Source organism: Pinus tabuliformis, chromosome 1_2 (genome assembly GCF_031772625.1).
Source record: "Pinus tabuliformis cultivar Carrire ecotype Pingquan chromosome 1_2, CPIR1, whole genome shotgun sequence".
NCBI classification, from domain to species: domain Eukaryota; kingdom Viridiplantae; phylum Streptophyta; class Pinopsida; order Pinales; family Pinaceae; genus Pinus; species Pinus tabuliformis.
The window spans coordinates 192,432,056-192,456,921 of record NC_142298.1 but is presented as its reverse complement, the minus strand read 5'-3'; the positions used below and the strand labels follow the sequence as shown (position 1 = coordinate 192,456,921).

The following is a 24,866-nucleotide window of genomic DNA, read 5'->3' as shown; positions in this document are numbered from 1 at the left end:
TTGGTCTTTTCATTTTCAATAATAGGGAAGCTGGAGAAGCAGAAAAATGTTTACAGGAAATGAAGTTCAGTAATAGTTTCAAATGGCAGTATGATCCTTTAGGTGTCATAAAAAAACTAATACACAAGTTTAAATTGAGCCCTTTTATGCACGATTCCAAGCTAGAGATTGAAAAATATGCCAACCAATCAGAGTGGTTGGAAAATAGCTTAATGAATATGTAGAAATAGATGGATATTAGTTCCATTCTACATACTCCAACCCTACAGGAAAAAAATCAAAAAAGGACTAGGGAAGAAGGTTCTTGCTCAAACAAAGATACAACAGATGACAAATTTGAAATTATGTATTGGAAGAAGCCCAAGCTAAATCCTGTAAATGAGAAAGAAGAGACAATTGAGACAATTCAAATCATTGATACTGACACAATGGTTAAAGAGAATACAACTCCAACAGTTTCAGGGAAAACTCATCAGCCTTCAACCTCTAATACTCAAATTATTCAAAAGAAGCATAGTATTGAAGTCTCTTCATAAAGAAAACCAATGGATAAAGAAAAAGAAATAAAGGAGAAATATAAAGAAATCAAGTTAAGAAATGAAGCATTGAAAATTGAAACCTATGCCCAATATTTCAAACAGACTCCTAGTGATCAAAATAGGTTACTTTCAGCTTTTGACCTTAAAACAGGGAAAATGCAGATGACCTTTTTTCAACCCACAATACAGTATCCTAAGTCATCAGTAGATTACAAAAAGACAGAATTTGAAGTTTTGGCCAAGAATGTTCATCCAATAGATCAAATTGAGTTTCATAAGCAAGCAGGAGAAATGATATACTCAACTATGACCAACAAAGCTATGAGTGTACAAAAACTTCAAAATTCTTTAGAGAATATCACAACACAGTTTAAACTAGAGAAGACATCCTCACAAGCAAAGGATAACATAATTAAATCACTAGAATACTTGGTTATTGAGATTCGCTATAATCCAAATGACATCAAGGCAATAGAAAAGATCATAAAAAAGAAGAATGAAGACATGATTGTTGCATTAAAGAAGCAGCTAAAATTTCCTCCTTCTGAACATCCATAGACCAAGGAAGTTCTAGAGAATTAAAGCCAAAAAGATGAGATGATGGACCTCATTCTTCAGTTAAATGCTCAATTAAAAGAAATGGAAAATGAGATGGATAAGTTAGTGCAAGAGAAATAGGCCAGCATGGAAGCAGTTATTGTCACTACTATTCCTATAGTTACTACAACAGTTCCTTCTACTTTGGCAGCTTCAGTGGCCACAGTAGCTCCAGTGGCTACAACGCTTCCCACTGCATCGACAACTACATCAGCAACAGGTTCAATAACAGCAGCAACTCATGCCAGCGATGAAGCAGGTAAATTAATCAAATCTATGCAAGATATGTCCATCCAAACCAATGAAATAAATAGACTTAAGGAACAAATAAAAGGTCTAGAGGATGAAAATAAGTTGGCACAAATCATGCATAAAAATGAAACACAAAATTCAAACATATTGACTAAGAGAATACAGAAGTTAGAGAAAGAATTGACATTGAAAGAACCACTTGCCCAAGAAAAGCAGTAGCTATGGGCCAATATCATTAACTTTGTTAATGATATTTGGCCTTCTATACAGGTGATATTTGAGAAAAATGATTTGGTCAAAGAAGCTGGTGAGGCAATTTAAAGGGTAAGATCCTCACTTGGGAATAATCTAGAAGAAGCCTAAAGACTAATCCAGTTCCTTAACTCAAAGAACAAGTATAAATTGCAGGAGCTTGGAATAGCTGATAGAATTGAGGCCATACTAGAAGTAAAGAAGGTAATCACCAAGAGGAACCTGATTACACAACTTGTGGATAAATTCCAAACAATGGAGCTAGCAATAGCCAAGTTTATGGTGAAATTTGATGCTTTGAGGCAGAAAGGTCTGCCTAATCCATTGGTGATTAATGACAGGTTGATGGCACATGAATACTATGATAAGAAAATCAGAGAATTTGGAAAGGAACAAGCCAACAATTCCTTCATGAAAGGGATTCCTACAAGAAAAGTGTTTTATCAGACTTTTGAGAGCCTATTTTACCTCCAGTATGAGGTTAAACATCTCTTCATAAACAAGCCTACTTTAACAAAATACACAGATATTGATGAAATCTACAAAAGAATGGTAAATATTAAATTACCAAATACAGAGTGTTGGGAAAAGTTGAATTATTTATTATGAAGATGAAAGGTAAAATAGGGCAGTCAAGAGCAGTCAAGGTAAAACAGTAAAGAGTAACAAAGTTTAAAGATGAAAGAGTATCAGTGAAAGGAAGTATAAGAGACAGTCAGCAAGAAAGAAATAAGAAAGAGAGAAAAAGTAGCATAATATCAAAGAAAAGCCAACATCAAATAATAAAAGAGGGATAACTTGCATCAATACATATTTGTCTCTATCTTCTTGCATGAAGATATTTCTTTTTCCTTGAATAATGCCTAAAACAGTTTAGGATATTTTGTAATAGTTTTTTTTTATATAAATACTTCATAATTTGAAGTATTAGGGGTGGATTTCTGAACATTTCTATAGTTATATTGATCTAAAACCTAAAGGTTTATTGTAACATTTTCAAGTCAGCAACTGGACTGAGTAATAAAGGCATTTTATTACAGGATTCATTTGTTCGGCCACTTTAGTGAAGTATATTTCATTTGTTGAATTGTTATTTTCTTAAGTATTTCACATACTTACATGTTTTCCAATTTGAATGAAATAACTGGAATGTTACTACAGAATTTGTTTAAGTACACTCTGTCTTGAACAATTATTCATTTTGATGTTTTCTTCTGAGATCCAGAGTAGGGAATTTTTCATTGCTCCCTAGTTTCAATTGATCTCTTTCATTTAACTCATTATCTTTTTTGAGGAATCCTTAACTGCTCCTTGACCTCGATTTAAAAACCACTTCTTCATCCAGCCTAAAAGATCTGAATTTACTCAACTACCTTTCCCTATGAACACTATCTTTAGAACTTGATTCAGTCCTGTTTTCTTGACATTTGGACTCCATGGCCCAATGGTAAAGAGACATTCATTTATCCATCTAAATCAGTGATTCCACCACCAAATCAAATCAAAACCCAGCCAAGCTTAAATAACTAGCATAAAATCAATTAATCCAAGAAAGTTAAATCATTAAGAGAGATCCCTCTCTGAGCATTAGGAAGGCTAGATCCTAATCTCAAAAGTAGGTTTGTGGTTACCTCTATTATTTCTTTAAACACAACATGACAACCCTAGGGAAATTTTAGAGTGATAACATGTTGCAAACTATATTTTGGGCATGAAAATTAAATGAGATCAGACAAAAAGGAAGCTTTGGTTAAACCATAGGAAGTGTGTCAAGACAATATTCTAGAGGTTTAATATGCAAGATAGTAAACTAGTGAAGGTTCCTATTCCTGTCGTTGTAAATTTATCTACTGAATAATGTCCCAAGATACAAGAAGAGGAACATGACATGTCTCATGTTCCATACAAAAGTGAAATCGGTAGCCTGACGTATGCAATGGTCTTTACTAGATTGGACATTGAACATGTAGTGGGATTATTGAGTAGGTTTATGTCAAAACTAGGGAAGGAGCATTGGACAACAGTGAAGCATGTTTTCAGGTATTTGCATGGAACTAGTGATTATGATCTATGCTACCAAGGAAGACCAGGATTGGACAGAGTTTTTGACATCTATGGCTTTGTTGATGTAGACTGGGCCGGAGATTTGGATCAAAGAATATCTACAAGTGGGTATGTGTTGAACCTATTTGGAGGTGCAGTTAGTTGGATGAGAAAGAGATAGTCTGTAGTGGCACTTTCAACTACAAAGGCAGAATACATGGAAGTCACTCATGTAAGCAAGGAAGCAATTTGGTTGTATAGATTGTGTTCAAGTATGGGGTTAGTACAATGAGCTATAAGGATAAACTGTGACAAGCAAAGTGCAATTTTCTTGGCAAAGAACCCTTCTTATCATTCAAATACAAAGCACATTGATGTTTAATATCACTTTATAAGGGATATGGTTGAGGACAAAAAGGTGTTGCTGGAAAAGGCGGACACTTTGAAGAATACTAAAGATGCATTGACAAAGTCTACGAGAACTAACAATTTCTCTTGGTGTAGAGAAACAATGGGCACTGTAGGGTTGGACCACTAACTAAGCTCTCCTATGGCCCCCTGTGGAAAGAAATCAACAAGTGGGAGAATTTTGGGTGTGTTCATATTATTTAAATGACTAGCCCCATGTGCAGGGGGGGGGATGGTGGGGGGAGGGGGGGGGGTCACAAGGGGGGAAATAGCCCTCCCTGTTTGTTGCACTGGACGCATGTTGGATATGTGGTGATATGTACATATGGTGCTTTGTCCATGTTTCATATGCAATGTTGTCTACATATTTTTGGGTGTGTGTTATATTTTTTTGGACCCTATATTAGGTGGGAAAACCTACCTATGGTTTTGTGCATGGTTTTTACACATGGTTTTGGGCATGATGGTTTTCTATCCATGGTATTTTTGTAGATCTAGTCAAGGGAACTATGGTTATGTTCTAATCCAAGATTAATGGATTAGTGTTTATGGATGCTTCGACATGTATATATATGCATTTTAACTTTGAAAGGAATATAACGAAAAATCAATATGGTAGTCTTGGTTTTGGGATCCAGGAGAAAATCTCTGTGTATAGTTTTTTATGTTTTATGCTCTCACCATTGTTTATTTTATGTTTTTAGAATTCGTATGCAGGTAATTTCTATACGGGGTTAAAACTTACACATCTTGCATGATGTGCATGTTGTACATATGGTGCTATGTACATGTGGTGTTATGTGTATGATTGTACATGTGGTGCTATGTGCATGTGGTGTCATGTACATGTTGTACATATGGTGCTGATCTGAAATGATCATATGTTAAAATTGAAGTATAATTGATTATGCCATCAGTGAAATGAATGTTAACTTAAAGTGCTAAAACTGTGAGAACTGCTTGAGAAGAAAGACTTTACGACAGATGTTAAACATAAGCAAGATGCAAAAAAAAGTGAAAACAATAAATACACAGCAATACCAGATAGGAAGATTGATTACGGAGTTCGTCCTTGATGTACTACGTCTCTAGGTCTACTTTCAAGATGGGCGACCACTTTATTACGATTGATTTCGAGAAGGTCGATTACACAGTAAATTGACCAAAATGAATGTGCATGTAAGCACTTCTGGTCACTGTCATAAGAAAGCTCTCTGAAACATATTTCCAACGCCTATCACAGTTCCTAATTCTGACTCTGGATTCTCCTGTTACACTAAAAACAAAACAACCTATATCCTCCAGAATCTGCATACAAAACTCAAAAACACTCTCCTCTCCTCTTCATGAACAAAAATTCCTTTATACCCCTCCAGATGCATTCGAACTCCCTCTTGCAGAGTTTAGGGATGAACTAGCTGAAAATAGGGTTTAGTTTAGGTTTTTAGGTGTTTTAGTGTCAAAGACTTACACATTTTCACATAAGCCCATTACACACTTCGTCACAAAGTGACATTGGTGACATCACATGACAACAAAACCTTTTCGACATCTGAACTCTGTAAGGCATATGACAATCACATATTGATGACCAAATCCTGGCAAAACTGACGACAACCACATGTCGACAACCGTGTACCAAACCATATCACCATGAAAACCATATACATTATTGGACAGCCTGAACCATAAACATCATTGTCAAAGCTGACGACACTAGACATGAATGTTGACGACAAAATTGAACCTGTGTAACTGATCTGACAAGATCCTCCTAGATCAATCTTCTCCATTTGAAATCCTTTAGACCACAAAAGTTTGACTAGACATATAGTAAATGAGGGTAGAGCTCCCTCACTCTCCACCTTTCCTTGATGATGTACCAATACATTTGATCAACCACTTGAAAGTGATGACCCGATGATGCTAACCATGGCACATTTTGATTCGATGACCTGTTCCATCCATCTACAGTATGAGCAACTTGCAAAGATGGTCAAACAACTTGTTATGAACATGATAATTGTTTAATTTCCACGAAATACCATGAGTTAGTGATTCATAATCATCTTTGAAAACAGTCTCTATACGATATTGTTCAATACCATTGCCATGTATTAAAAATCTATATTGCGGAATGACAGAGACAATCAAAGACATTTTTGACATCATACCAACTACTAGACTTGATATACTTTCTTGACTCCTGCTTACTAAGTGAACTTGTTGTAATAAACTCATCAAACTGTAAGGTGTAAACTGCTGCAACTTAGTTGGTCTTTGAAAGTATTGAAATGGTTGTTGATTTGTTTGAATCATTGTTTCTCCATTCATTAAATGATGTTTCCATTGATTATCACTTTCCCCTGATGCATAAGTTTCCCTTAAATGTATTTGATACTTTGACACTGCTTTAGAAAATGCTTTGATATGAAAATGAAAGGGCTTCCTCTCCACTTGAAAAGAGGCTTCCAAATTGTTTGAAACATGAAATGGTGACACAATACAAGAGAAATTTAACATTGCCTTTCCCCAATATTGACCTGCATCCCTGTAATTGGTAACTTCCAAACTTGGACTGAATTGATTCATTCTAACATTAGGAAGAGGATCTTTAGGCATCAACTATAATTCATGTTGTATTCCGTGCTTATGAGTAAGATGTTTGGTTTCTTTAAATAGAATTGGAGAATTTTCTACCTCTTTGATCAAACTATCTTTAAGCTGATACCCATAACCTGAACAAACACCATGTTGATTCTTATGTTGTTCCTTTACACACATGATTACAAATCTCTTATTTGAACTTATTAATCGCTTCATCTGATTAGCAACAACTAAATTCAAGTGATTTTTCCTTTTATGTGCCATGACAATAAATTCAACACCATCTTTCTTAAGGTGATATTTGTGCTCTATTCTATAAAATACTACATCACGATCATAAAGATAAGGAATTCCTAAGACAACTCCACATATGTCTACTGGAACCACATCTAATTCCACTTCATCAATGTAATTAGCTATAATGGCAAATCTTAATCGACATTGTTTTGTGACTTTTATCTGAGTTGATTTATTTAGCCACCCTAATGGGTAAGGTCTTGGATGATTCCGTGTCTCCAAACCCAAATTCTTAACTAAATATTCAGATATTAAATTTGCCTATGATCCACTGTCAAACATTGTATCTATCTTTGTGTGCGTAGAAGTAATCCTTATGTTAAATAATTCAACTCTTTTATCCTCATTTGAAGGATTTATGTTTGATGAAGATGCAATAGCATTCGAACTTGAACCAGTGTCAGAAGTTTACCTATCGAAACTATGGCAGTTATCCTCCTTTCATCACCTGAATTGGAACCTAGACCTTGTTGGATTGTAGCAATTGCCTTCTTTTCATCCTTCTCCTTAAGGAAATTTTTTGGCTTAAAGTATGGATGAAGTTTCTAACACTTAGATTCATCATGATTGATTCTATGGAAATGAGAACAAGTAGGTCTTTCCTTCTGGGATATCACTGATTTCTTTCTCTTCGAATTGTTCTTCCCTTTACTGTTATTGGAATCCTTGATTTCCAACTCTTTGGATGATTGCGGTGAAAACTTGAATGGTCTGCAACCTAATTCAATATGTACAGCTTGAACACACACTTCATCAAAATCATCAGGATTAAACATTAATAATGTATGCTGCAAATATGAATGTAAATTTCCGATGTATTTTAATAAAGTTTCATGTGTATCCAATGAAATACCAAGCGCCAATGCTTTCTTTCTAAACTCCTGAGTAAACTCCTGAACACTCTACCCTTTACCTTGCCTAAAATGCTGATCTGATAATGAGATCTAAGACATTTATTAAGGTATTACAGACTCATGTGCATGGATATGCCTATGTTACTTTGTGCAATGGATCAATAAGATTGTGAAATACATAGACAATGAAGCAGTTAAAGAAACATAATAGACAACACACATAAACACATCAAGTTTAATATGGAGTTCACCCAAAACTCCTGGGCTACATCTCCTGGTCCAGCCTTCAGTGGTGGCCTCTCTATTATGTCTTCAGAAGTAGAGTTTTACAATAGTGAGCTCAAATTGAGCCTCACACAACATATACAAAACAATAAGGCTTTTACTCAGATCCCCCAAGTCTCTTTGAGTACACAGACTCTCCTCATTGACTCTTTGTCTCTGTGGATCTCTGTCTCAGAACTGCTTTCAATACTTCCTACCTTTGTTTTTGTTGGTTTGTGGCTTTTAAAGCCAACTTGCACTGTCTATTCATTCTCCTTCTTAGTCTCTCTGGCTTCTCGACTTCTGTCCATTCAGACCCCTTTCTGAGCATTAGCAATCATTGCTAAATGCTTCCAGGGATGGTGGCCACCTGTACTGTAATGGGATGGGTCATCAGGCCTTTGAAATCCCAAAATTGGTCGCTTTCTATTAAAACAGAGAAATGCTGCAAAACACAGGAAAATTCACCAAATCACTATTCATCGGATATGAAATATTATAAGTTATGCCTTATAACTCCTATCGAGTCCGCCTTTGTAGCGATATCACATCTCCACCGTTGATTTGAGAGGTCTTGATCCAACGGTTGAGATCCATTTCGGGCGGCTCTTTCATATGGGAGTTAACCACCCGATGAGGGTGTTTTTCTCTCTCCTTAGCCGGGACACGTGGCAGCCATTGTATCGGATTGGGCGAAGCCCGGCCCAAATCATTTATCGCTTTGTTCCCCCCAAAATCCCACTTGTTTCGTGGATTTTTTTTGCATTTAGAAATACAGTAAAATACTGAAAAATCCCATTAAAATGGCTTTGGGCGGATTTGAAATATTATACATTTTCATTCCTAAACCCCTTTGGGTCTGGGTTTCATCACATCGGTGCTTCCCTTTGTATTTCATTTAATAAACAAAATACACGGAAATGCATTAAAAATGCCAATTGACGGATCTCAAATATGATAACATAGAATTTATATATCCATCAGGTCTGGCTAATCACATCGCATATATGGGTTTTTCGATTGTGATTCTGCGATGCAACATCGGTCATCAATCTGCGCGCTTGACCAATGGTCCTTGGTGACTCTACCGATCGCCATTGCAAGTTCCATAGGGTCTCCAACGATAACCTCTGATAGCCTTGCCGATTGTGATTTTCTTATCAGATCTGGACCGTTGATCAGCCAGATCTGACGGCTACTATGCATTCAGTGTTCAAGCCGCTGATAGCTCTATTTTCACTATTTTCTTGTGTTTTTCACCTCCCGATAGTGTTTTCCGATGTTTCTAAGTGTTCTTCCCATGCAATTGTTTTGATATTTTGAATGATTTTGAAGACTTAGAGAGTATTCTAGGATCCATTTGGATCATGCCTTCCCACTGAAAAGGCTTTTGGACCACCAAAAGTTGGTTTTTAAGCATCAATCAAGTGAGGATACAACTTCCTCACTTGTCCAATCTCTATCCATTTTTCACTACTTGGTTTTGAACCTTTGAGTCCAATTCTCAGGTACTCAACATCCCCACTGCGTGTAGTTCTCACCTTCCTGTCCAGAACTATATCTTCCTGCAACTCATTGAGATATTCAGGCAACAGATCATCAATAGAAGGCAACTGACTTTTCTCTTCGGGATCTTCAATCAAAGAAGGTTCAAATAGTCTCAAGTTTTCTGCATTAACTACTGAATAGATGTGCATGTAAGCTGGAAAATCAAGGCGAAAAGCATTCTCACCAATTTTCTCAAGTATCCTGAAAGGCCCCTACCTTATTGGCTTCAGCTTCTTACCTTCACCTTGCATTCTGTCTTTGCTAATGTACAGCCAGACTTGATCACCAACTTGGAATCTATGCTCATTTTGATGCTTATCATGCCTTGCCTTGTACGTGGCTTGGATCTTTTCTAGCTGTTCTTGCATTTCCTGGTGAATTTCTTGGATCTGTTTAATGAACTTGGTTTCTTTGTCCACATTACTGTGTCCATCAACTGCTATGTCTTTACTAAAGACAAAATCCAAGGGAGATCTTGGTATGAAACCAAAACAAGTCTCAAAAGGAGATCTTTGTGTAGAAGAATGTTTAGCACAATTGTAAGCATGTTGCACATAACATAAATGTTCATCCCAAAGCTTGGGATGCTTCCTACAATAGCCTCTGAGCAACTGGATCATTGTCCTGTTGACCACCTCTGTTTGACCATCTGTTTATGGATGAAAGGTTGTGCTCTTCTTCAGTCTGGTGTCCATCAACTCCCATAGACTTGACCAAAACTTCCCAACAAATCGGGAATCTCAATCAGAGACAATAGAAGTGGATAACCCAAAATGAACCCATACATGCTGAAAGAACAACTTTGTTGTTTGTTCAGCTGTAATCTTTGTTGGCATTATGGCACAGGTTTGGTGCTGCGGCACAGGTGTTGTCCTTGATGGCAACTCACTCTGGTGACAGATCACAGTTCAGGCTCTCAGAATGGAAGAAAAATATTTATACACAGGTTCACTATGACGAAGACACGTATACATGCGAGTTTGCTATTCAAAAGTCGCGTATACGTATACACGTACTTTCATGCAAGGAAAAGTGCGTACATGTGGGAGAACTTATTTTTGGTTCGTGATATTTAGTCCTTGGTATTTGAACCTATGGTTTTGGGCCATGGTATCTCGTCAGAATTTTTGATCCCCAGTATTGGGTCCATGGTATTGATTTGTTATGGTTTTAAACCTTGGTATTGTGAATGGCTTAAGACTATAAAAGAGGAACGAGATCATTTGGCAAAGCATCATCTGAATTATTGAATATCTGATAAAGTGCTAGATCTGGAATATTGGTGATTCGGTTATGGTGCATATCTAGATCTGAATGAAGGAGGAACCTGAGCACAAAGAGAAGGATAAGTTCTATTGATGGGTCATAATCTTAAGGCTTGAATAATAGTATCTTTGTATGATTTTGATCCTTTATATGTGGCGCATGCTTGATCTATAAATCTGGTAATCTGGGTTAATTAATGACTGAATATTTGAAAGAGTGAATTATCCTTTATACATTTGTACGTAGGTTCAGTGAAGCAAAGGCGCGTATACATGCTGGTTCTGTGAGTAAAAACAGTGTATACGCAGGTTGGTCCAAACACAGAAGCGTATGCACACAAGTTTCTGGTTATTGAAGTAGCTTACATCTCTTGAGTTGTGTTCTAGCTGATTCTGTTTATTGCTACAGTGTTCTGTGTTCAGAATTTGGTGTGTGGTTACTGTTACTGTGTTCTGGGTATAGCTGTCAGAGAAGTGTCTACTTGATTCAGTTCTAATTGGTGAAAAGGATATTTTTTGATGCAGAAATTCTTGATGATTGATTGATATTCATGGATCCAGTCCGAAAATTTATGAAACGTGGTCCCTGGAAGTAAAGATAAGGTTGTAGCCTTCTGCAGGTAGTAGCCTGCATACTAGTATCCCAGCTAGTACAAGAGCTAAGGGGGTTGTAGCTCCCTTCCAAGAGAAGCTGGAGAATGAGAGAGGGTTGTAGCTCTCTACAGGTAGCAGCCTGCGTACTGGTAAAAGACTGCACCAGTACAGAAACATTGTAAAAAGAAGTTTCTAATTAAAAGAAGATAGAGACGAATTGCAGCAGGTGGTTTTCACCCACATTGGGTTTCCACCTTATATCTTGTGTTCTTGTGTGTGATTGTCTTCTGCTCTGTTTCACTGTTTCTGGTTACTGTTTATTTGATTCTGATACACAGATTAATGATCAACATCTGTAAGATAAATTAAATTATAAGTTTGCATGGTATACGCGGGTTTCCTTATCTGTAGTTGTGTATATACGCGGTTTTCACTAATTGAAGTAGCGTATATGATCTGGGTTTGAAAAAGAAAATAATAGACTTGATAATACTGATTCACCCCCCCTCTCAGTATTATTTCCAACAATTGGTATCAGAGCAGGTCCTTCAGAAGAAGCTTGATCGCTTGAAGGAAGATCTATCATCATGAGCAACTACGAGAGAGAAGCATCGATTAGGCCACCAATTTTTTATGGGACCAACTTCGTCTATTGGAAGGTAAGAGTCACAACCTATCTTCAATCTCTTGGTACAGAAGTCTGGGATATCATAGATGCAGGGTGCACTTTTCCATCAGCAACTCCTACAGATCCGGCTGGCAAGAAGCAATATGAAACAAATGCAAAGGCTGTCAATACCCTATTAGGATGTCTATCTCAATTATAATTCGTCAAGGTTATGCAGTATAAAACCGCAAAAGAAATATGGGACAAGATTGTTCTGAGCTATGAAGGAGATGAACAGGTAAAACGAGCAAAACTTTAAACCCTCATAATTTAGTATGAAAATCTCAGAATGCATAATGATGAAAGTGTGGCTAACTATTTCCTACGTATAGATGAGATTGTTAATTGTATGAAAAACTTGGGTGAAGAAATAAAAGATGATGTTGTGGTTGAAAAGGTTCTAAGATCTTTGTCCTCTAAGTTTGAATCAAAAGTTTTTGCAATAGAAGAAAAATAGAATCTACAGAACCTTACCATGTCACAGCTGCACAGAATTCTAACTGCTTACGAAATGAGGAAAGGAGGACCATCAGATAGGAGAGAAGCTGCATTCAAGGCTTCAGGCAAAGGAGATTACTATGAGTCAGGACATATGTCAGAAGAAGAGGAAGAATCAAATTTTGTCAAGAACCTTCAACGGGGTGCTGGAAGATTCAGAGGTAAGTTACCTTTCAAATGCTTTGCTTGTGGAAGAGTTGGTCACTATGTTGCCAAGTGTCCTCATAAAGATAAGCTTGACAAAGGTAAGGAACCTATTAGATGGAACAAGAAACAGAATGTAAATAAGAAAAGCTATTACACTCATGAAGATAGTGATGGACTTTCAAATAGTGATGAAGATGAACAAAGTTATAATTATAAACATTTAATGGCTTTTGAAGATGATGATTTTGTGGATGTTATAGATGAAGAAGGTCTTTATGAAGAGATTTCTAGACTCAAAATTTGTTTAGAAGAGAAGAATGCGATCATAGATACTCTACAATTCCAACTTGCTGAAAAGGAAAAACATCATGAAAAGTTAGAATGTGAAATTGTGGGACTTAGAAAAGAGATTAAGAAAACAAAAGTTCTTAATCTTAGATTTGTTAAAGGATCTCACACTTTAGATGAGATTATCAAAGTGCAACGTTCTCCACTAATCATGACAGGTTTGGGATATAATGAAGAATCATCTCAAGCGTAGAAGCCATCCACCTCCAAAAGTTATCTTGATGTAGCAAGGAGAAGTGAAAAGGTTGACAATCAACAACAAAGGCACAATGCTGCTCACCAGGTAAATCAAGGACAATTTACCTCAAGAATGAACAAAGACTACCAGGTAAATCAAGGGCAATCTTCTTTAAGGATGAGCAAAAGCTACAACCAGCCACAGGTAAAACCTTCTCAATTTGCTTCAAGAATGGATATCAATAGAAACTACAATCATTTGGCTGGTAGATTTGATAATCGTAGGAATTTCTTCAATGGCCAATGTTTCTCTTGTCATAACTTTGGACACAAAGCAGCTCAGTGTGTTGCCTACAAAATTATCATGACTAGAGAAGCTCAAAAATAGAGGAGTATGACTGGGATCATGAAAAGAACCTACAATAACTTTTCTGCTCTTGAAAATGAAATAGAATGTTCTATTTGTAACAATTTCGGTCATGAAGATTTTGAATGCAAGAGCAGGTTTCGGCAGACAACTCAGAAGGAGTAAGCCTCAAGTGCCAAAACATGGAGAATGAAAGAACCGCAACCAGAAAGATGTGGTATAGCCTTATATGCAGAAGGGCAGGAAAATCAATGGTACATCGATAGTGGATGTTCAAAACATATGACAAGTGATAAAGAAAAACTTCAGCCATATTGTGCCTTAGAGAAGGAGAAGAAGATATCATTCGGAAATGACACCCCTGCGTTCATAAAAGGTAAAGGTTCGGTTCATTTGAAAGAAAAGGTCAAAGCTGGAAATGTTATGTATGTTGATGGCTTAAAGCATAATCTACTGAGTGTCAGTCAAATGTGCGATCAAGGAACTGAGGTAATATTTCGATCAAATGGATGTAGTGTTCATGATCTTGATATAGGAAAAATAGTGATCAAAGGCATAAGAAATCCAAATAATTTATACATATTCAAAGAATGACAACCTCAATGCTATCTGAGCAAGAATAATGAACACTGGCTATGGCACAGAAGATTGGGGCATCTTCGCTTCTCATAGATAAGGAAAGCATGCAAATACCGGGTAGTTTGTGGTCTTCCAAACATCAGAATTCTAGACAATACAATATGAAAATCATGTCAGTTTGGTAAGCAAACCAGAACTAACTTCCCTAAGAAGGAAGGATCAGCCCGCAGGCCGCTTGAACTTGTCCATACTGATGTATGTGGTCCATCTAGGAAAAGGTCACCTCGAGGAGAAGAATACTTTATATTATTCATTGATGACTTTTCCAGGATGTGTTGGATAGGACTTATGAAGCACAAAGATGAAGCCTTTGAAAAGTTCAAATCATTCAAAGCCTTGGTGGAGAACGAATCAGACCATAGAATCAAATGCCTCAGGTCTGATCAAGGAGGAGAATTTACCTCGAATGAATTTTTCGATTTTTGTGAAGAACATGGAATAAGAAGGGAATTCTCTACAGCTAGGACTCCTCAGAAAAATGGAGTAGTGGAAAGGATGAAAAGAATGGTTCAACAAATGGCTCGTGCTATGCTTGATGAGTCTGGAACTCCCGCAACCTTTTGGGGTGAAGCCGCATTTGTTGTAGTTGTTATTCTCAACAAGACAAATGTCCGGGTGAACAGCACTCAAACTCCTCATGAGATCTGGTATGGTGAGACTCCTTCGGTAAAATATTTCAAGATTTTTGGAAGCAAATGCTATATCAAAAATACTGATGAAAATCTTGGCAATTTTGAACCTAGAGCAGATGAAGGCATTCTCCTTGGTTACTCTCCCCACAACAAAGCTTACAAGTGTTACAATAAAAGGCTTGGAAAAATTGTTGAAAGTATTGATGTAGTGATTGATGAAGAAGAAAACACTCCTAGGCAGGTAAGATCTGAAGATTTCGAAGATGATGAGGACTATCCATCAACATCAAATCAGATTCATGATGAAGAAGAAATCCATGGGGCACCAGAAGAATAGATAAGGATAGAAGAAAAGACTCCATCCAGGTACATTCAAAAGAATCATCCAGAATCTCAAATCTTGGGGCAGAAAGAGGTAGGGATACAAACAAGAAGAACAATTGCAGAAGCTTCAAGCTATTTGGCATTGCTCTCCTCCACTGAACCACAAAATATAAGAGAAGCATGCAAAGATGAATGTTGGGTCAAAGCAATGGATGAAGAACTTGAGCAGATTGAAAAGAACAACACTTCGGAGTTGGTTCCTAGACCAAAAGATAAGAATGTCATAGGGACAAAATGGATATTCAAAAACAAGTTGAATGAAAATGGGGAAGTTATTAGAAACAAGGCAAAACTTGTTTGTAAAGGGTATGCTCAACAAGAAGGGATAGACTTTGAAGAAACTTTTACTCCCATTACTAGACTTGAGGCCATCCAAATGTTCCTTTCTCTCTCTAGCTTTCAGCAGTTCAAAGTATTTCAAATGGATGTGAAATCTGCCTTTCTGAATGGATACTTAGAAGAAGAAGTTTACATTGAGCAACCAGATGGATTCATCCTAGGAAATGATCCAAAACTTGTATGCAGACTTAAGAAGGCTCTCTATGGTCTTAAACAGGCTCCAAGGGCTTGGTACTATCGTCTGGACAAATATCTTCATCAACAAGGTTTCTCAAAAGGATCAGCGGATATCAATCTTTATATAAAAATTGAAAATAACAAATTGCTAATACTTGTTGTGTATGTTGATGATATCATCTTTGGCAGCAATGAAGAAGCTATGAGTCAAAACTTTGCCTTGGTGATGCAGAAAGAATTCGAAATTTCCTTACTTGGAGAACTGACATATTTTCTTGGATTACAAATCCAACAAATTGAAGGTGGTATCTTTTTATCTCAAACCAAGTACCTCAAGCAGATTTTGAAGAAGTATGGCATGGAAGATTCAAAACTAGTATGTACCCCTATGGTTACAAGATACAGCCTCAATGCAAATGATGAATCAGCAGCAGTGCATCAACCAACTTATAGATCCTTGATTGGAAGTCTGCTCTATTTAATAGGTACCCGACCAGACATCATGCATGCAGTGGGAATGGTTGGAATATTTAAGGCAAATCCTAAGGAAACTCATCTTTAGGCAGTAAAGAGAATTTTCAAGTATCTTCAAGGAACTCAAAACTATGGCCTATGGTATCCTAGAGATACAGATCTCACTCTTCATGCTTATACAGATGCAGATTGGGCTGGAAGCGTGGATGACAAGAAAAGCACTAGTGGTGGTGCATTCTTTATGGGTTCCAGATTAGTATCTTGGTTCAGCAAGAAACAAAGCTCAATTGCATTATCTACAGCTGAAGCAGAATATGTGGCTGCTGCATCTTGTTGCACTCAACTCCTTTGGATGATGCAAACTTTGCAGGATTTTCAAATCACTTGTACTCCACCTATCCCCATCTTATGTGATAATACAAGTGCTATCAGTATCTCAAAGAATCCTGTCATGAATTCAAAGACTAAGCACATATCGATCAATTATCATTGTCTCTGGGAACAAGTGTTGGAACAAAAGGTCAAATTGGAGTATGTTCCATCTAAGGAACAAGTTGCTGATATTCTCACCAAACCACTGCCCAGTGAAACTTTTGAATACCTCAGACAGAAGCTAGGAGTAGTTGATGCATCATCTTGCTGTTGAAACTTGTCTGTTTCAGAGAAAAATGTGTGTATGCGAGTTGCCTGAGGAGGATCCGCGTGTGTTAGCCTCCTGTTGCAACAGGTTTCATATTTCATGATTGACATTTTTACATGCCAAATATGTCATCTTTCTTGCAGCAAGGTTCCATATTTCCAGAGAAGAAAACCAAAGAAGAAGTAATAAAGTATGCCAATACAAATGTTACTGTTGTTTCCAATTTTGATGAGTTGTTCCAGTTTTGAAGAAGTTCTTAAAGGGAGGTCCAGACAGTTTAATCCTGGTCTCCCTAGGTTTCAATTTCCTGTTTTAGAATATAGAGAATGACATCTGTCCAAACATTTTAATCTTGGCAGATTTGTAGATAGGTAGAGAATCAAAGGGACCCAACTGTTTAATCTGGGCCCTGGCATAAATAAGTGCAGATCTAGATAGGAAAATTCAAAAGAAAAAATTTTGAATCTGGGTCTGCAAGTCCAAGTGCACCCAAAATAAAAAGAAGAAAAAATGTTAGGACAGTAGGCTGGGTAGGTAGCTTTGATGTGGTAGAAACATGACTAGTGATCAATTTTGTATTCCACAATGTCTTATCTTTTCTGATCACAGTTATCAGGCAGTTTGCAGTTTCATGAAGGTACTCAGGCTGAAGATTCATTAACATCCCCCTCTTCTCATTCCCCCCCCAAGTCACTTACTAACATCCCCCAAGAGGTCAAGATCTGCTTGAGTCTCTCAGTCACATCGTTTCCATGACATGTGCCTTGGTGAGGATCTCCTTCACTCAAGGACTGCTCACTCATCATCTGTGAGCCTTATTTTCCCCAAAGTGGTATAAGGTCTCACACCTTAGCGCCCTCTCTTCATCTCCATATTAACTTTTAACTTTATTATATAGCTCCCTAACAATTTTCCCTTTCCCCTACTAAAAATCATGTATATAACACTCCCCTATGTAAATATCCCACCCCTGGCACTATAGCCATAATTATACTAAGTCAGGGAAATCTCAGTCCATCTGGGACTGTTTTTAGCCCATCCGAGTCATTGAGGAACTAGTTTGACATCTGATCAGCTAGTAACCTTTCCCTTAACCCCAAAAACCCCCAAAAAAAACCCATGTTTTCACCTTCCCCTTGTAAAATTTCACCCCACCGCTGTAAAAACCCACATTCCGCCCCTAACCCAAAGTTCCTGTGCATAATTATTAACCCGCGCCTCTATTTAACCCTGTAAACCCGTTTTCCTAAGTTTATAACCCATCCGCCGCGCATATTAAATTTGGAATATTCCTGCAAATATTCCCGCACGTTAACCCCATATCCCATCACGTCTGACGCCAGCCGTCCGATCCACAGCCCCACAAATCTACGGCTGGCGGGCATCCTTCTCCCCGATGCGCCCGGCCTTTAACGTCCAGGAGTTCGGTGGTTTTGCCGCCGTACTCCCGCCATGCGTCAGGCGCCGGGTTGTGGTGGAGCCCCTCCGTCCGAAACCGCCATCCCCCATAAGCGGTGCGCCACATACCGCTTACCGCCCGGTGACGTCACCAGCCCACGTCACCCCCCTTGTACAGTCACCCGATGAGTCACCCACCTGCGTGGCCTCCTGCCACGTCACTGCCACGTGTCCCGCCACCGTACCTGCCACATCATCGTCCGTACGAGATGATGTCATGCTGACATCATCCCGCCACGTCGCCATGCTTACGTCACCTGCCGTACAATGCTGACGTCATCAGCCCTTTTTTTGACGCAGAGGCGCAAAAGTCGCACTTCGGAGCCCCGGAATCGAATTCTGAGGCAGTTTTTGATGAGCTCATCGCAGGTTTTTTTGGGCCGATATGGGGAATCTTCAGGGAATCTTTAAGGAATCTTTGCCCCATGCAGCCCCAGGAAGCCCGAAAAGGTGCAGAAATGATCAGCTTTCTTCGCAGAGCATGCCGAAAGGATCAGAAAACAATTTCAAAGGTACAGAGGCCGAACAACGGCCATTAATTCGTGATTAGACCCACAGTACATCAGATCAGCAGCCCAGATTTTGTCAAAGAGTATCAGAGAAGGAGAAAACGCCAAAGAGTATCAGCTGAAGATATTTTAGTGGCTCGAAGAAGCTAAGAATTAATGAGCCCATCAGGAAGTCAAATCAGGCAGCTAAAGCCCATTCCTGCACTCAAATCACAGCTTAAACTTAAATGCAGGCAGGCTTCGAGGAACAGGAACCCATGCATATTTATTTCAGAAGACACTGCATCAAGCCACCAAGGACCACATCATTCACTTATTTCTGATACGGCGACCCTCAGCGCCGCTCAAGAGATTTTTTGCATTTAATTCTAGATAGAGTTAGGTCAATAAATGATTTTTTATGACCTGATTAGGTCAAGTTGTAATAAAAGTAGTAGATAGAAAGTTTTGCCCTATATATACCACCCTCTGTATAGTTTTAAGGGTTGGTCAATTGAGAATTTCATTAGAGACTCGCATTGTACACCTGAGTTTTTCCATAATCAAAGATTGCTGAAAGCTCGGAGAAAGAACTGTCTGTTGTTGATGAATGTTTTGAAGGGTTGAAGATGGAATTCCTGCGCTGCGGCCTGAAGCAATAAGTGCCTCTTATCTTTGTTTATGTGTTTGCCATTATCTAAATAGCAGGAAAAAAGAATAGCCTAGAATTAGTTTAAATACTCTCTATGCTCAATTCCTGCTGTTTCTTGATGTTTTCTTCTGAATGAATTGGTTATGAGTATGAATTCCTCCCGGCTCGTATTTACCCCAATTCACCTGTGCTGGCCAATTACCTAGGGATTCTTAACTGCCCCTAGGTAGTGCCCTGTTACTTTCTCTGTTAAGTCGATTGAGAGATTCTTAACTGCCTCTCATTGCTTGGCATCTCTTCCGTCCATAAAACCTGAAGGTTGCTTCGACCTCAGCTATCTGGCTCCATCTTCCCTCACTGCGATTAAAGAAATATAACAGCATTTCTCCTCCTTGACTCCACGCCCAATGGTTCGAGAAACTTAGACTATACACTGCCTCTCCACCTGAAGAATCAATTTTCCCACCAAAACAAAACAAAGAACCCCCTGAACCCAAGACCTAGCCTAAAATCCTTTCAAACAAAATTAAATCTAAAAGAGAGAGCCCTCTCTGATTGCAGGTGGGCTAGAACCTGCAGTCCAAAGTTGGTTTGTGGTTACCTCGGCCGTATCCCTTTCTTAACCTTCAGGGACAACCTGAGTGATAACAGCGTGCATATGCCGGTTTATGCAGAGACAGTTGCATATATGGTAGTTTGAAAGAAATTAGTGGGGACAAACTCTGGTTGAAAAGAGTCTGATATGGGTCTGACAGAGACCATCTGGCACAGGTTCAGGGGGAGCAGATAAACTTCTAATAATGCATTGTTGGCATTATCTTAGAAGCTTTTGGTTCAAGTACACAGCTGTTGTTGGTTTCAGGTGGAACAAATGCAGAGGGAGAACAAAAGGAGAACATGGTTGCTGATCTGAATAGTGATTGACAGATGCTGCTGATATCAGTTATTGGTGACTTTCATAAGTCTTGCTCTAGATATTTCATCTCTATGTCATGTATATCTTCAATTATTATCAAGGTCATGTAATGGCCTATTTTGGTTTCCCCACTATGCCTGGGATGATTGATGTAATATTCTTGGTTGTCATATGTAAACTTTTTATGTATCCCCACTTGGTTGGGTGGATGATCCCCACTTGGTTGGGTGATGGATGTATGTATAGAGTCTTTTGGTGATAGGAAGGTCATTTATGATGTAAAAGTCATGATTCTTCTTGAAGAACATCTTTTTGCAGATCTCGCCTACAGTCAGGGGGAGCATGTTCAGCACAGCAGAGCAGAGATTTCAGCATGTAATTAGGGGGAGCACAACCCTTTGCCCTTGATGACCAAGGGGGAGAATGACTTGGAGGGTCTTCGGGTTTCCATCAAGTCCAAAGGGGGAGATTTTTGGCATTATGGCATAGGTTTGGTGGTACGACACAGGTGTTGTCCTTGATGGCAACTCACTCCGGTGACAGATCATAGTTTAGGCTCTCAGAATGGAAGAAAAATATATATATGCAGGTTCACCATGACGAAGACGTGTATGCACGCGGGTTTGTCGTTCAAAAGTCACGTATACGTATACACGCACTTTCATGCAAGGAAAAGCACGTACATGTGGGAGAACTTATTTTTGGTCCGTGGTATTTAGTCCTTGGTATTTGGACCTATGGTTTTGGGCCATGGTATCTCGTCATAAGTGTTGATCCCAAGTATTGGGTCCATGGTATTTATTTTTTATGGTTTTGAACCTTGGTATTGTGAAAGGCCTAAGACTATAAAAGAGGAAGGAGATCATTTGGCAAAGCATCATTTGAATTATTGAATATCTGATAAAGTGCTAGATCTAGAATATTGGTGATTGGGTTATGGTGCAGATATGGATCTGAATGAAGGAGGAACCTGAGCGCAAAGAGAAGGATAAGTTCTTTTGATGGGTCATAATATTAAGGCTTGAATAATAGTATCTTTGTATGATTTTGATTCGTTATATGTGGCCCATGCTTGATCTATAAATCTGGTAATCTGGGTTAATTAATGTCTGAATATTTGAAAGGGTGAATTATCCTTTATAGATTTGTACGTAGGTTCATTGAAGCAAAGGCACGTATACAAGTTGGTTCTGTGAGTAAAAATAGCGTATACGCAGGTTGGTCCAAACACAAAAGCATATGCATGCAGGTTTCTGGTTATTGAAGTAGCGTACATCTCTTGAGTTGTGTTCTAGCTGCTTCTGTTTATTGCTGCAGTGTTTTGGGTTCAGAATTTGGTGTGTGGTTACTGTTACTGTGTTCTGGGTACAGATGTCAGAGAAGTGTCTACTTGATTCGGTTCTAATTGGTGAAAAGGAGATTGTTTGATGCATAAATTCTTGATGATTGATTGATGTTCATGGATCCAGTCTGAAAATTTATGAAACGTGGTCCCTAGAAGTAAAGAGAAGGTTGTAGCCTTCTGCAGGTAGTAGCCTGCGTACTAGTATCCCAGCTAGTATAAGAGCTAAGGGGGTTGTAGCTCCCTTCCAAGAGAAGCTGGAGAATGAGAGAGGGTTGTAGCTCTCTGTAGGTAGTAGCCTGCGTACTGGTAAAAGACTGCACCGGTACAGAAACATTGTAAAAAGAAGTTTCTAATTAAAAGAAGATAGAGACGAATTGTAGCAGGTGGTTTTCACCTACATTGGGTTTCCACCTTATATCTTGTGTTCTTGTGTGTGATTGTCTTCTGCACTGTTTCAGTGTTTCTGGTTACTGTTTATCTAATTCTTATACACAGATTAATGATCAACATCTGTAAGATAAATTAAATTATAAGTTTGCATGGTATACTCAGGTTTCCTTATCTGTAGTTGCGTATATACGTGATTTCACTAACTGAAGTAGCGTATATGATCTGGGTTTGAAAAAGAAAATAATAGACTTGATAATATTGATTCACCCCCCCTCTCAGTATTATTTCCAACAATCTTCTTGTTAAAAGGTATTAAAATACACATTTTGCTAAACTTGTCCACAATAACATATAAATAGGCATGACCTTTTCTAGATTTTGGCAATCCCCCAACAAAGTCCATGGAAACACTTTCCCAAGGATGAGAAGGAACTAGAACTGGAGTGTACAAGCCTAGTGTTCTATTGCTGGGCTTGCTTTTAGTACACATGGTACACCATTTAATATATCTAGAAATTGTTTCATGCATTCTTGGCCAATAACAGAATATTTGTAGCTGTGCAAATGTCTTACTTACACCAAAATGACCTGATATTAGAGAAGTGTGTGCTTCCTAGATTATATTAGCTCTTTCAGTTTGAGGAATGCATAACTTTCCCAAATGATACAAGAGTTGGTCCTTAACATAATAATCCAATTCTTCTACTTGTTTTCCATGACATAAAGTTGCATATACATCTTTAAAATCTGCATCTTGAGCATATTGTTCAATGTAGCTTTCATGTAATACTGAATTATGTTTAATTATAGTAGATGCATTTATGATTGGTCTAGACAACATATCTGCAACTTTATTGTGCATGCCTTTCTTATATCTGATGACTAGATGAAACTGTTGTAGAAAACCCATCCACCTATAGTGTTGTGATTGCTGCAACTTAGTTTGTGAGTGTAAATATTGAAGTGGTTGATGATCAATATGTATAATTGTTTCTTTTCCCAATAGGTAATGTTTCCACTTTTTCACACTCTGCACTAATGCATACAATTCTTTATAATATGTGCGATAATTAACTACTACAGAATTAAAAGTCTCAGAATGATAACATATGGGTTTACCATGTTGCATCAACACTGCTCCCATGGCATAGTCACTGGCATCTGTTCCAATCTCAAATGGTCTTCAAAGATCTGGCAATGCTAGTATTGGTGCTATACTAATCTTTTCTTTCAAGGTGTTGAAGGCGTTTTGCTATTTGCCTCCCCACTGAAACACTTTGTTCAATCCTATTAAAGCATGTAAGGGAGCTGCAATCAAGGAAAATTTAGCAATGAACTTTCTCCAATATTGTGCTACTCTTAGGAAGCTCCTAACTTCTGTAGCAAATTTGGGTTTAGGCTAGTTCACAATGACTTCAACCTTAGAGGGATCTATCTTCAATTCACCACCCCCTACTATATGACCCAAATAATTCAAAGATGTTTTACCAAATTCACATTTTGATAACTTAACATAGAGATTTTCTTTTTTTTAAACATCTAGAGTCTGCTTTACATGCTTCAAATGTTCTTCCCATGTTTTACTAAAAACAAGAATGTCATCCAAATATACAATTACAAAATCATGAATAAAAGGTTGGAGTACATCATTCATAACTCTCATGAAAGTGGCAGGAGCATTAGTTAAGCCAAAAGGCATAACTAGCCATTCATACAACCCTTGCTTCGTTTTGAAAGCAGTCTTCCATGCATCTTGCTCTACAATTCTGACCTGATGGTAGCCACTATGCAAGTCCAACTTGGAAAAGTAAACAGCTTCTTTCAACTGATCCAATAGATCATCAATGCGAGGAAGGGGATAATGATTCTTGATTGTTATTTAATTCAATGCTCTGTAATCAATGCACATCCTCCACGAACCATCTTTCTTTCTCACCAACATGATTGGAGATCTGCATGGTGATGTGCTTGGCCTTATGAACCCTTTCTCGAGTAGCTCCTGTACCTGCTTCTTGATCTCTGCATTCTCTAAAGTGGATCACCTATACATTTTGATGTTAGGCAATGGAGAATCTTGCTGCAAATGAATATCATGTACAATTCTGAAACAACTTTTTCTAAATAAGCTTTTTGTTTAGCATCACTACCCTCAAATACATTGGTTTTATAAAGTTTCTTTTCCTTTACAACCATTAGTAAAAATTTCTTGCATGAATTTACAATTCTTTTCATCTACCCTGAGTTTATGAGAGTATAGTTATTTTTGAGCTGATGAGGTCTTACAGTATATTCTATTCCATCTTTTGTGAGTTGATACTTATTTTCAGCTCTATAGAAAATGGCTTTTCTATCATACAATTAAGGACTTCCTAAAAAAATTCCACATATATCCAAGGGAACTATGTCTAACTCAACCTCATCTACAAATGCTGACATAAAAGCAAACCTAAGTTTACATTGTCTAGTCACTTGTAGCTTTGCTTTATCACATACCCAACCTAATGGATATGGCTTCTTATGAGGTGTGGTTAGTAGTCCCAACTTCTTTACAATTGCTTCAGAAATCAAGTTTACTTGTGAACCACTATCGAATAAAGTATCAATCTTT

At 38.0% G+C, this 24,866-nt stretch overlaps 1 pseudogene; it reads left to right on the top strand.

The window, feature by feature from the left end:
• Positions 1–1,223: 1,223 nt before the first annotated feature.
• Positions 1,224–24,866, top strand: part of LOC149205147 (glutamate synthase 1 [NADH], chloroplastic-like) — an 86,946-nt pseudogene continuing 63,303 nt past the window's right edge.